The sequence below is a fragment of the Homarus americanus genome, unplaced genomic scaffold (assembly GCF_018991925.1).
Source record: "Homarus americanus isolate GMGI-L3 unplaced genomic scaffold, GMGI_Hamer_2.0 scaffold51072, whole genome shotgun sequence".
Taxonomy (NCBI): Eukaryota; Metazoa; Arthropoda; class Malacostraca; order Decapoda; family Nephropidae; genus Homarus; species Homarus americanus.
In genome coordinates, this window is record NW_024712887.1 from 1 (window position 1) to 12,099 (window position 12,099).

Below are 12,099 nucleotides of genomic sequence, written 5' to 3' on the forward strand. Positions count from 1 at the left end.
TGGTTGTTATAATCATGGTCGTGGTTCTTATAATCATGGTCGTGGTTGTTATAATCATAGTCGTGGTTCTTATAATCATAGTCGGGTTCTTATAATCCTGGTCGGTTCTTATAATCCTGGTCGGTTGTTATAATCGCGGTCATGGTTGTTATAATCATGGTCGTGGTTGTTATAACTCGCGGTCATGGTTGTTATAATCATGGTCATGGTTGTTATAATCACGGTCGGTTGTTATAACCGCGGTCGTGGTTGTTATAATCATGGTCGTGGTTGTTATAATCATGGTCGTGGTTGTTATAATCATGGTCGTGGTTGTTATAATCATGTCGTGGGTTGTTATAATCATGGTCATGGTTGTTATAATCATGGTCATCGTTGCTATAATCATGGTCGGGTTGTTAAAATCATGGTCATGGTTGTTATAATCATGGTCATGGTTGTTATAATCATGGTCATGGTTGTTATAATCATGGTCATCGTTGCTATAATCTGGTCGTGGTTGTTATAACCATGGTCATGGTTGTTATAATCATGGTCATGGTTGTTATAATCGTCATGGTTGTTATAATTATGTTCGTGGTTGTTATAATCATGATCGTGGTTGGTCGTGGTTGGTCGTGGTTGTTATAATCATGGTCATCGCTATAATCATGGTCGTCGGTTGTTATAATCATGGTCGGGTTGTTATAACTGGTGGTCGGTTGTTATAATCATAGTCGTGGTTGTTATAATCATGGTCGTGGTTGTTATAATCATGGTCGGTTGTTATAATCATAGTCGTGGTTGTTATAACCATGGTCGTGGTTGTTATAATCATGGTCGTGGTTGTTATAATCATAGTTGGTTGTTATAATCATGGTCGGTTGTTATAATCATGGTCGGTTGTTATAATCATAGTCGTGGTTGTTATAATCATGGTCGTGGTTGTTATAATCATGGTCGGGTTGTTATAATCATAGTCGTGGTTGTTATAATCATGGTCGTGGTTGTTATAATCATGGTCGTGGTTGTTATAATCATAGTCGGGTTGTTATAATCATGGTCGTGGTTGTTATAATCATGGTCGTGGTTGTTATAATCATAGTCGTGGTTGTTATAATCATGGTCGTGGTTGTTATAATAAGTGTCTCTTTCTTCTTTATGTTGTATCCTATTATTCTTACTCTTTTTACCTATATTTAACCGACTAATTTCTACAAGTTATCATCCAAATACTTGTTCTGATTTTTGTTTTACTTATTGCTGTCCTTCCTTTCTCTCCTTCTCTACTATCCTTGTATACCATTCTTATTCTGTCCTTCCATCCCTCCATTCATACCTCCACCTCTCACTATCCCTCTCTCCTATCTCCTTTCCTCGCTCGCCTCTTAAGGATAATAATGCTTCAGTCTCTCTTCTTCTCCTTTTCCCTTTCTATTGTCTCCATGAATTCCTGTTATTATCTTTTTATCTCTTCTCCTTTTCCATGTACAGTCAGCCTCAGGAATAAGTATACTGTACACACTGTAGCTGTAAGGTCAAAAAACTCAGCTCCTCCCCACCTGTTATCTCTAACTATTTTCTGTTTCCCCTTCTTTATTCTTCTATTTACTCATCTTCCTTCCTTTAATAATCCAAATAACATTAACAAAAGTAGGCTAAGAGAAGTGGGGGAGGAGGAGGGAGCCATACGATAACTGCAATCGAGGGCTGACAGCATACAGCGAATGAGGGTGTGCCAAGTCCTTAGACTTGCATCATTTTCCAGCGTAAATAAAATTGTTAATTAATGCCTTCCTAAAGAAACCATCAACATGGGACCAGGTTTGTTCCACTCTACGATTTTTTTGCGATTTTTCCACCAAGTTTGATGAAAAACGATTGTGCAGTTTCGGCTGCCCAGAACAGACACACAGACAGGCAGACAGACAGACACACGGCTATTCCTATAGTATATTAGATAGATAGTATATTAGATACTCTGTTCAGGATGATATATTCGTATAAGCGCATTTACCGCAAGTTTTGTTTGTGGAACATTCCGTTCTAGAATGTATCTCCTGGGTTATATAATATACTAGTTTATAATACAATAACCTGCTTCAAGTATTTATGATTCTGCTCTCTCTGGCTTGAGGACGAGGCATCGGTGAAGAAATCTGACAAACCACTTTAGTGATCTGTCTTTGCATCTTTGTTTGTTTCAAAGTGCATTTGACGTCTACTGTATCATATGAACTATAAATACCAGTCATTCTGATATATGTTTTTCATTCATCTATATTATGATGTAAGATATGTTATCAAGAGATGATTTCTGTAAAATAACTCAAGTGTACTTTCTATCATACATATATCTTCCTGTTGTGTATATTCAGCTGGTGGTAACAGGTAGGTATTCCTGATTTAAATAAAGGTGATAGACTGGATGTTCTTTGCTTCTTCCTTTATTCATTGTACACCCACACTGAAGTATCCGTGTACAAAAATCAGATGAAAGTTATCATGAAAATATTGCAGGTTAAAATTTTACCACTCATTTTAATTTCTCGTTGTCCTTATAACCAAAACACGTTACAATCGTTTATCTGAAATTTGTTATGACTTTTAAAAAATGTGAGCTAATTTAATTTTGATAAAGTAATAAAATATGTTTTACTATCATAACAAAATATCATCATGTCTGTCGATTATCATTTGTTTTATTTATCCTTTTTCCTCTTTCTATTTTCTTTCAGTATATCTTCTTTCTTTATACTGTACTTCTGTTACCTATTTTTCCATATTATAATTTCTTATAGTAATCAGTAAGAATTATATGGAGCATCCTCAATGAAGCCACTAATTTCTTAAGCTCTATATAGAAGACGAACACACAACCATACATTCATGATCAGTTCCAGCTCGGTTGCACATTGCTGAGAGAAAAGTTCTTGGTGCTATTTAACCAAGAATGTGTGGCCTGTCATTTACAACCACTTACGCTGAGTCTGTATTTAACTGTCAATTTTGAGAATACTGGGAGTCACAAATTCACAAATTACATCGTACACCTCACCTGTTCTATCATGAATCAGAGACTGAGTGAGAGAAACGTGCAGGTAGAGAGAGAAAGAGAAAAACAAGCAGAGAGGCAAAGAGTTAGAGACAATTTTTCCCCTCGTATGACTGTGTATGTATGGGGGGTGGGGGATCCGTTTTCCACCTGCTGTAATGTTTGGATCAGAGACCCTAGTTTTAGTGTACTGGGTCGGAGTAAACGACTGAATATATTATGTAGGTTTTATAACGAAATTATCTCGACTACCAAGGGGTTGCTCAGTTACTAAAGTATTTTATTCTGCTGAGACTGTTAGTTCCAGGTTGCTTGTTTTATTAACTTCAACATTACCTCCCCTTCACTTCCGCCCTCTAACTTACACATACATGAAAGTTTTTTAAGACGATTATTCGCTTGATTTCTATTTCCAATGGCACCTTTTTCTTTATTCCGCAAACATGACTTCCCTTTTACCTTCAGATGCAGAATTACATCTTGAAAAGATTACAGTGATTTACTTGTATATATATATATATATATATATATATATATATATATATATATATATATATATATATATATATATATATATATATATATATATATATATGTGTGTGAATTTCTGCCTCATTTACACACAATTACAGGGTTTAAATATATTGTGTGTGTGTGGTACGCCTACAAGGGACATAATTATCATAAGGTTAGTACGTTACCAAATCTAAAAAAAAGTTTGAGAATTTATAAAATCACGCATTCAGCGCAATTACCCGGCCTGACGTCAGTACGCAGCTGCCAGATTCCACACACTTTTTACCCCAAAATACATAAATACCATATCCTGCTACCACAGGAGACAGTACTTTCCCTTCCCGACGGCGAGAACAGTTCAGTTTCAGAAGTACGTGAGTTATATACACGCATGCCTTAGTTTTCTTTCTTTATATATATATATATATATATATATATATATATATATATATATATATATATATATATATATATATATATATATATATATATATATTGAGGTTGGAAAGTGGATGTCTATACATACGTTGGCACCACGTGTTCTAAACTTGCCGAACCAGAAACTCTGTACATTAATTAGATGTGCAAAAGAGGGCAGGGCAGATAAAATTATTACCGATTTTCATTAATATTCATTTATTTATTTAACCCATTATAAAGAATGGTAAAAACTATTAATACTGTTGAGATAGGTAGTGAGTGATGTAATGCAATTTATTGCACAGTAAATTAACGTACTCACTCCCCACCCCCAGTATTCTTAACTCGACAGGGAACAACTAGTCTAGAGTGTATCTAGCAAGATGTTACAGCAGGGCAACCCGTAGACAGCTATTACTCGCTGGAAACCTACTGCTCATCTATATGGACCACCCTCTGTCTAGATGATTCCACTATTTTACATTAGACTAAAAATATTAGTCTAATGTCCTGCTGTCCTAACAGGCGCGGTTTTTACATCAAAAGTAATTGTGTCTTACTCACACGGTAACCAACTACAACGTTCAGGTGACAGAAGACATGCTTAATCAAACTGGATATTAAGAAAAGTTTTTGGGGAATCTCACGAGGTTGGCAAAATCTCTACAGGGTGCTCCGTAAACACCTTTTATAATTCAGGGGGCGTGTTCCTAAGACATAAATAAGATAAATTACTAAATGACCAAATTGTCAATTCTCAATAGTTTTGGAATTACAGCACAGGACAGGTTTGATAGGAATGTGATGAAACTTACAGTTACCGGACATAAATCCCATTGATTTTTACCTGTGGGGTCACATAAAAAGCAAGGTGTATGTTATAGAGATTCGCAAACCGTGAGGATTTGTGGCGCCGTGTACAGGACAGTGTGCCAAACATTCGCAACACCCCTGGGGTCTTTGAACGTGTGCGACACTCACTAGTGCGATGGGCTGAGGCCTGCATTGACCAGGAGGGGCAGAACTTGAACATTTGCTCTAAATGTTAATACCAATACAAATCATATGGCTTTATTATTGTTAATAAACGTCACTAGCACAGTGTATTGGGAGTTTCATATACACCCCATATAGGTTTCATCACATTCCTACCAAACCTGTCTTGTGCTGTAACTCTGAAACTGTTGTTGAGAATTGACAGTTTGGTCATTTAGCCATTTATCTTTATTTATGTCTTTGGAATACACCACCTAATTTATGAAAGGTATTTACGGAACAAACTGTCAGTGAAGTGAAAGGAAGAATGGTAGTAGTGGTAATAGTACAAGTAGTAAAAATATTAATCACAGAAATAATATTATTACTTCTGTGTTAATCAATATCAACGTTATTAGTGTCACTGTTATATTAATATCAATAATTAATATTATCACCATTTTTTTTCTTAAAATACATAAGAAATTACCATATTCAATTTTGGTTATCATGAATAAGCATCACTCAAATCACTATCCATCGAAAATTACAATGTTCGCTTTTCGTAGATAACGGAAAACAGAGTTTATACCAGTGAAGCTTATTGCAGCCACTTACCTTTTGTTTGACAGAGGCAGCTCTATGGAGAAGCACATAACAAGGCAAAGACTGTATCTGAAAGCCCGCATCAAGATCGTATGGATGTGGCTGGGTGGTATGTCAGTAAGGGACATTTCCGATGAGAGCGGCGCCAGCGTCTCTACTGTGTACCGTTGGATCCGTCGGTGGCAGAAGGAGGGAACTGTTTCGACTAGAACAAATTACAAAAGATCCCTGATAATGTCGTGGAAAGAAGATACAACAGTAGTAACAGCAGCACAGCCAAGGCCACGCGGAGCAGTAGACAATGAATCTCGCGGTCTTAGTTTTTACTGTAACCCGCAAGCGACAGACTATTTACATCCTGTCAGTACCGATCAAAAACTCCTCCAAGTCCTGCCTATGACGTGTACTACAAGGACTAGAAATTAAGTGGTAAATCAACAAGTCTCAAGAAATAAATAACCCGAGACAGGCAAAGCGGGCTCTAAATATGCACCCGAGACAAATATGGGAGTTCACTTCCAGAAATTTATGGAAGAAATTTTAATTTGTTTGTTTGCTTGTTCAACTCTGCAGCTAATCTTTTGTAAATAGAGACCTGAAATATGGTCAATATGCAAAGTATTCAGAAATACACCGAAGGTGGAAATTTATGAGTTGTCTGCAAGGCCCGATCACCACCCCGAAAATGGGTCTTTTTTTATTAAAAAAAAAATCATTTGGGGGTGGTGTTGGCCTAGAGGCTGACCTGCACCCAACATAATAGTGTAGTTAACGCAGTAGATAGCAGAAAAGTTATTAGATATAATTTAAAATACTGAAGATGATTTATTATATAATTATAGTGTAATGGATGCAGTATAGATGATAGTGTTATGAATGCTATATAGTACATATAATGTAATGAATGTAATAGTGTTGAAGTAGTGTGGCTGATGGTATAGTTACGGACAAAGCCTCAAGAACAAACCCGAGCAACACTCGGGACCCCGCATAGTAATGATAATATTAATAATAATAAAAGAGTAAGTGATGGAAAAAAAATATTTGTTGTATTATGCAATAAACATTTTCAGCTTCTAAACTGTATTACTTATTTTTACCTGAATTTGTGTGTAACTTAACAAGTGATAAATTTCCATATTATCAAAGAACTAATTAAGACAATAGATTTTATGATTACGCGGGTGTACATGAAATCTGTTTTTTGTAACCAGCTATAAGTCTTTCAATGTGTCTATTATAATAATAATAAAATGTATATTGTGTTGTTCTGTAATATCAGGTATTGATATTATGGACGTGGTAAGAATTAGAACTATACACTAATGCTTATAGTCTTCTTCCGACTGGTGGTTGTTTATAGATTTTCGAAGAGGAGCCTGAAAGCAGTACTGTTGCATAACGGACCTTCAGTTACCTCTAACCCTGTGGGACACTCCGTGTAAATGCCTGAGTCATATGAAAATATAGAAATCTTAATAAGAGCGCTTAAATATGAACAGCACAACTGGCTGATCTGTGCAGATCTAAAAGTCATTGCCCTTCTGCTCGGTCTTCGAGGCGGCTATACCATTACCCATGCTTTTGTGCTCTGAGACAGCCGGGCAGTTAGCGTACACTGTTCAGAAGGATTGGTCGCCTAGACTGCAGTTTTTACCAGGAACTAGAAATGTCCAAGCAGTTCCCTTAGTGATCCGAAGAAGGTTGTGTTACCGCCACTGCACATCAAGCTAGGTCTTGTGAAGAACTTCGTCAAAGCCCTCAACAAAGAAAATGAGGCTTTCAAGTACCTAGCCAGGAAATTCCCACAGCTCATTGAAGCGAAGTTGAAATCTAAAATTTTTGTGGGACCACAAATTTGTGACGATTTCAAAGACTACTTTTGAGAGTAATATGAATGACATGGAGTAGAAGGCTTGGCTTGTTTTCGAGGCTGTTGTCCAGAAATTGTTGGGAAACTTTCGAGTTCCGGAATACAAACAGCTAGTTCAGAGTATGATAGACGGTTTTCGTGATCTAGGCTGTCGCAAGACTCTGAGCTCATGCATTTTAATTTAGAGTACATTTTAATATACCACATCAATTATAAAACAAGCAATGCTACATTGTTCTTTGTTTCCCAAATTCATTACTTTCTTCAAATACACTATTTTTCTAAAAACGTAATGTAAAATTTTAAAGATAACTTGATGTGATAGACAAAACCTATTTTCGTTTAGAAAAGAAATAGAGCGTTTAAATGCAGACCAGTGTTATTTCTTTGCTTAAATTTAGTTTTACACCTTACTGAGAGAAAATGCTAGAATCATATATGACAAAAAGTTATCCTATGTCAGAGGTGCATTAGTCACAGCCTTTGTAATGCTTTTGTTGCTAAATGAAAATGTTCACCACATACTCTATTCAAGGCATTATATTCCAGGAATTAGCAGTAATAATCGGATGATGAAGACAACTGCTGGGTTGTTGTGGTATACCGTGATTACTGCTATGTCTCACGTTAGTATTACCCAGCTACTTCTCCCCACAGGTCAGTACTGCTATGTCTCACGTTAGTATTACACAGCTACTTCTCCCCACAGGTCAGTACTAAAGAAAAAACAGAGAGCACTTAGTAACGATACTGACGAGTTGACCGATGCCAACCTCGACCGTTGACCGTCAGAATGATGTATAAATAGAGGGAATAAAGATAACATCGGGTTTACAATACATATGTCAATAAATAAATCATAATATCATATTAGTTAGTTTTTACCACATTAGTTTCCTGGCACAGTGGAGCACGAGGTAATGTCAAACCTGGCCAAGGCAGTGGCTGCTGTACTGACGCCACAGCAGAGTACAACTGTTCTCCATCCTGCTCACTGATGGCGCCACTTCCCACACCACTGTATATAAGGTACTGTTAACATACATGAATATTTTGTTGCTAATATTAACACAAAAGACTTCTTAAGTTAAAAAAAAAGGAAAGATTCGAGACGATTGATTTTGCTTCGTTTTTGTAGCAGAAACAATCTGATCAAGTTTATACAGTAGGTTTTAATGGTGTTAGGTGTTCGCTTTCACGGTTTATTGTCAAAACTACTTTTTGTTGGTTCAAGTTGTTTTAGGCAAATCTGATTTTCATGGAATCAGCAGTATTTAACTTATTCCTACGGGTCTGAAATAATACAATAGCCTGATCAGCTTAATAAGTCAGTAGTAAATATAAAGAATATCACAGAGGAAAGAATAACTCAAAAGATCGTCAGTATTATAAGTAGAATTTAAAGACGAAATGAATAATTAAACCAATTTGTTTTATAATGACAAATTTTCAGTGAAAAAAAAAGAGATAAATTGTTCTACATGAAAGTTTAAAAAAATAACCACTTGAGGATGAGAGGCCGATACCGCTTTCCTTTTACGTCACTTCAATGCAGTACCCCCATATCATTAACTGTATAATATAATCATTTTGCTGACATATTTAATGGTGGCATTATTCTTAGATTCGCGGAACTATCATGAAATGAAGAAAAATAACGAAAAATCACTGCAAAATGGTCGTTAATTCGAAACTTGTAGAATTGAGTATAAATTTTCAGTTCTAGAATGTTAATGTATGTTAATATACATATTTGTTTCATAACGTAAAACTTCTGAATATGTACTGGGTCAGCTGGTGGCTCCCTGGGGTGTGGGGCTGTTCGAGGTGGCAGTGGACGGCCAGGACGCTAACGTGACGCAGGCGCAGCTCTCCCGGGTGGTCGACGAGGCTCGGCGGGTAGGTCACTCTCACATTACTACTGAGGCGGGTAGGTCACTCTCACATTACTACTGAGGCGGGTAGATCACTCACATTACTACTGAGGCGGTAGATCACCTCACATTACTACTGAGGCGGGTAAGTAACTCAGATTACTACTGAGGCGGGTAGGTCACTCACACACACTGAGGCGGGTAGGTCACTCCCACATTACTACTGAGGCGGGTAGGTCACTCCCACATACTACTGAGGCGGTAGGTCTCTCTTACTTGCTACTGAGGCGATAGGTCACTCTCACATTACTACTGAGGCAGGTAGGTAACTCACATTACTACTGCGGGTAGGTCACCTCACATTACTACTGAGGCGGTAGGTCACTGTCACATTACTACTGAAGCGGGTAGGCCACCTGCACATTACTACTGAAGTGGTAGGTCACTCTCCCATTAATACTGAGGCGGGTAGGTCACTGACATTACTACTGAGGCGGGTAGGTCACTCACATTATTAATGAGGCGGGTTGGTCACTCTCACATTACTACTGAGGCAGGTAGGCATTCCACATTACTACTGGAGGCGGGTAGGTCACCTCACATTACTACTGAGGTGGGTAGGTCACTCACACACTACAGAGGCGGGTAGGTCACTCACATTACTACTGAGGCGGGTAGGTCACTCTCACATTACTACTGAGGCGGGTAAGTCACTCACATTACTACTGAGGCGGGTAGGTCACTCTCACATTACTACTGAGGCGGGTAGGTCACTCACATTACTACTGAGGGCGGGTAGGTCACCTCACATTACTACTGAGGCGGCACAATTCACATTACAACTGAGGCGGGTAGGTCACTCTCACATTACTACTGAGGGGCAGGGTCACCCCATTACTACTGAGGCGGGTAGGTCACTCTCACATTACTACTGAGGCGGGTAGGTCCACTACATTACTACTGAGGTGGGTAGGTCACTCACACATTACTGAGGCGGGTAAGTCACTCACTTTACTACTGAGGGGAGAAATCACCACATTACTACTGAGGCGGGGATCACTCTCACATTACTATGAGGCGGGTAGGTCACTCTCACATTAATAATGAAGTGGGCAGGTCACTCTCACATTACTACTGAGGCGGGTAGGTCACTCACATTACTACTGAGGAGGGTAGGTCACTCTCAGATTACTACTGAGGCGGGTAGGTCACACTTATATTATTACTGAGGCTGGTAGGTCACTCTCACATTAATAATGAAGTGGGCAGGTCACTCTCACATTACTACTGAGCCGGGTAGGTCACTCTCACATTACTACTGAGGCGGGTAGGTCACTCTCACATTACTACTGAGGCGGTTAGGTCTCTCTCACATTACTACTGAGGCGGGTAGGTCACTCTCACATTACTACTCAGCGGGTAGGTCACTCTCACATTACTACTGAGGCGGGTAGGTCACTCACATTACTAGTGAGGCGGGTAGTCACTTCCCACATTAGTACTTGAGGCGGGTAGAGATCACTCTTGACATTACTACTTTGAGGCGGGCAGGTCACTCTTACATTACTACTGCTGAGGCGGTAGGCTCACCAGCACTAGGTGATATGGGTAGGTCACTCCCACATTAGTACTGAGGCGGGTAGGTCACCTCAGCATTACTACTGAGGCGGTAGGTCACTCTCACATAACTACTGAAGGGTAGGTCACTCTCACATTACTACTGAAGCGGTAGGTCACTTAAGACACATTACTGGAGGGTGTGGAAGGTCACTCTCCCATTAATACTGAGGTGGTAATACCTCCCCATTACTACTGAGTCAAGAGTCAATTACATTACTACTGGGAGGGTAGGTCACTTCCATTACTACAGAGTCGGGTAGGTCACTCTTACATTAATAATGAGGCGGTAGGGTCACTTACACATTTGAGGTGGTAGGTCACTCTCACATTACTACTGCGACGGGTTGGTTACTCTAACATTACTACTAAGGCGGGTAGGTCACTCTCACATTACTACTGAGGCGGGTAGGTCACTCTCACATAACTTCTACCATGTTGACGTCAACAGCTGCGGCAGGTGTCATGGTGCGTGACGGTGGTGGTGATGAGCGACGACCCAGCCTTCCTCGCCGCCTTCGCCGAGTGGTCCCTCAAGGGCCGCCTCCTGGTGTGGTCGACAAGGCTTCTCGTCGTCACTGTCCTCCCGGCTCAAAAGTTAAGAGCCCTCATAGCCTCTTACTGGACCTTCTCCATGATGAACACCATGATTATCAATAAGGAAGGAGCCGCAATAAGCAGGTAACAAATATTATACTTTTATAGGAAAATATTAATGAAGGTTTTAGTCCATCGGTAACAATAAATATTGTCAATATCAAATCGTACTCGCAGAATTTCTCTAAAAAATTGCATCATTGAAAGTACTCCAAAACCGTGCATTGTTTTCCAGGTGCTGTTGGGATAACTTTAAATGCGAATTATTCATGAGATACTCAAAATTACAATATTATGGCAAGAGATGTTGTATGTGGTAAATGTTCCAGGTATGGAGTGTATGCGAGCCTGCCTTACAGCCCTCGGGGATCATATGTGGTGCAGGTGGCCTCCTGGACCCCTCATCTTGGCCTTGTCTTCTTTACCTCCTTACCGCTTTTTCCTGAAAAATTCTCTAAGTGAGTGAACTGTCAATTACGTTAAATAAATAAATAAATAAATATATATATATATATATATATATATATATATATATATATATATATATATATATATATATATATATATATATATATATATATATATTC

The 12,099-nt window shown here is 38.8% G+C and overlaps 1 long non-coding RNA gene across 1 annotated transcript; it reads left to right on the top strand.

Moving 5' to 3' along the window:
• The first annotated feature begins 3,891 nt into the window (after positions 1-3,891).
• On the top strand, positions 3,892-11,964 carry LOC121864240. The gene is made up of 6 exons (XR_006088572.1): positions 3,892-3,920; positions 7,974-8,081; positions 8,331-8,453; positions 9,219-9,323; positions 11,367-11,596; positions 11,842-11,964. It is a non-coding gene; the product is annotated as an uncharacterized LOC121864240 (long non-coding RNA).
• Positions 11,965-12,099: the final 135 nt, after the last annotated feature.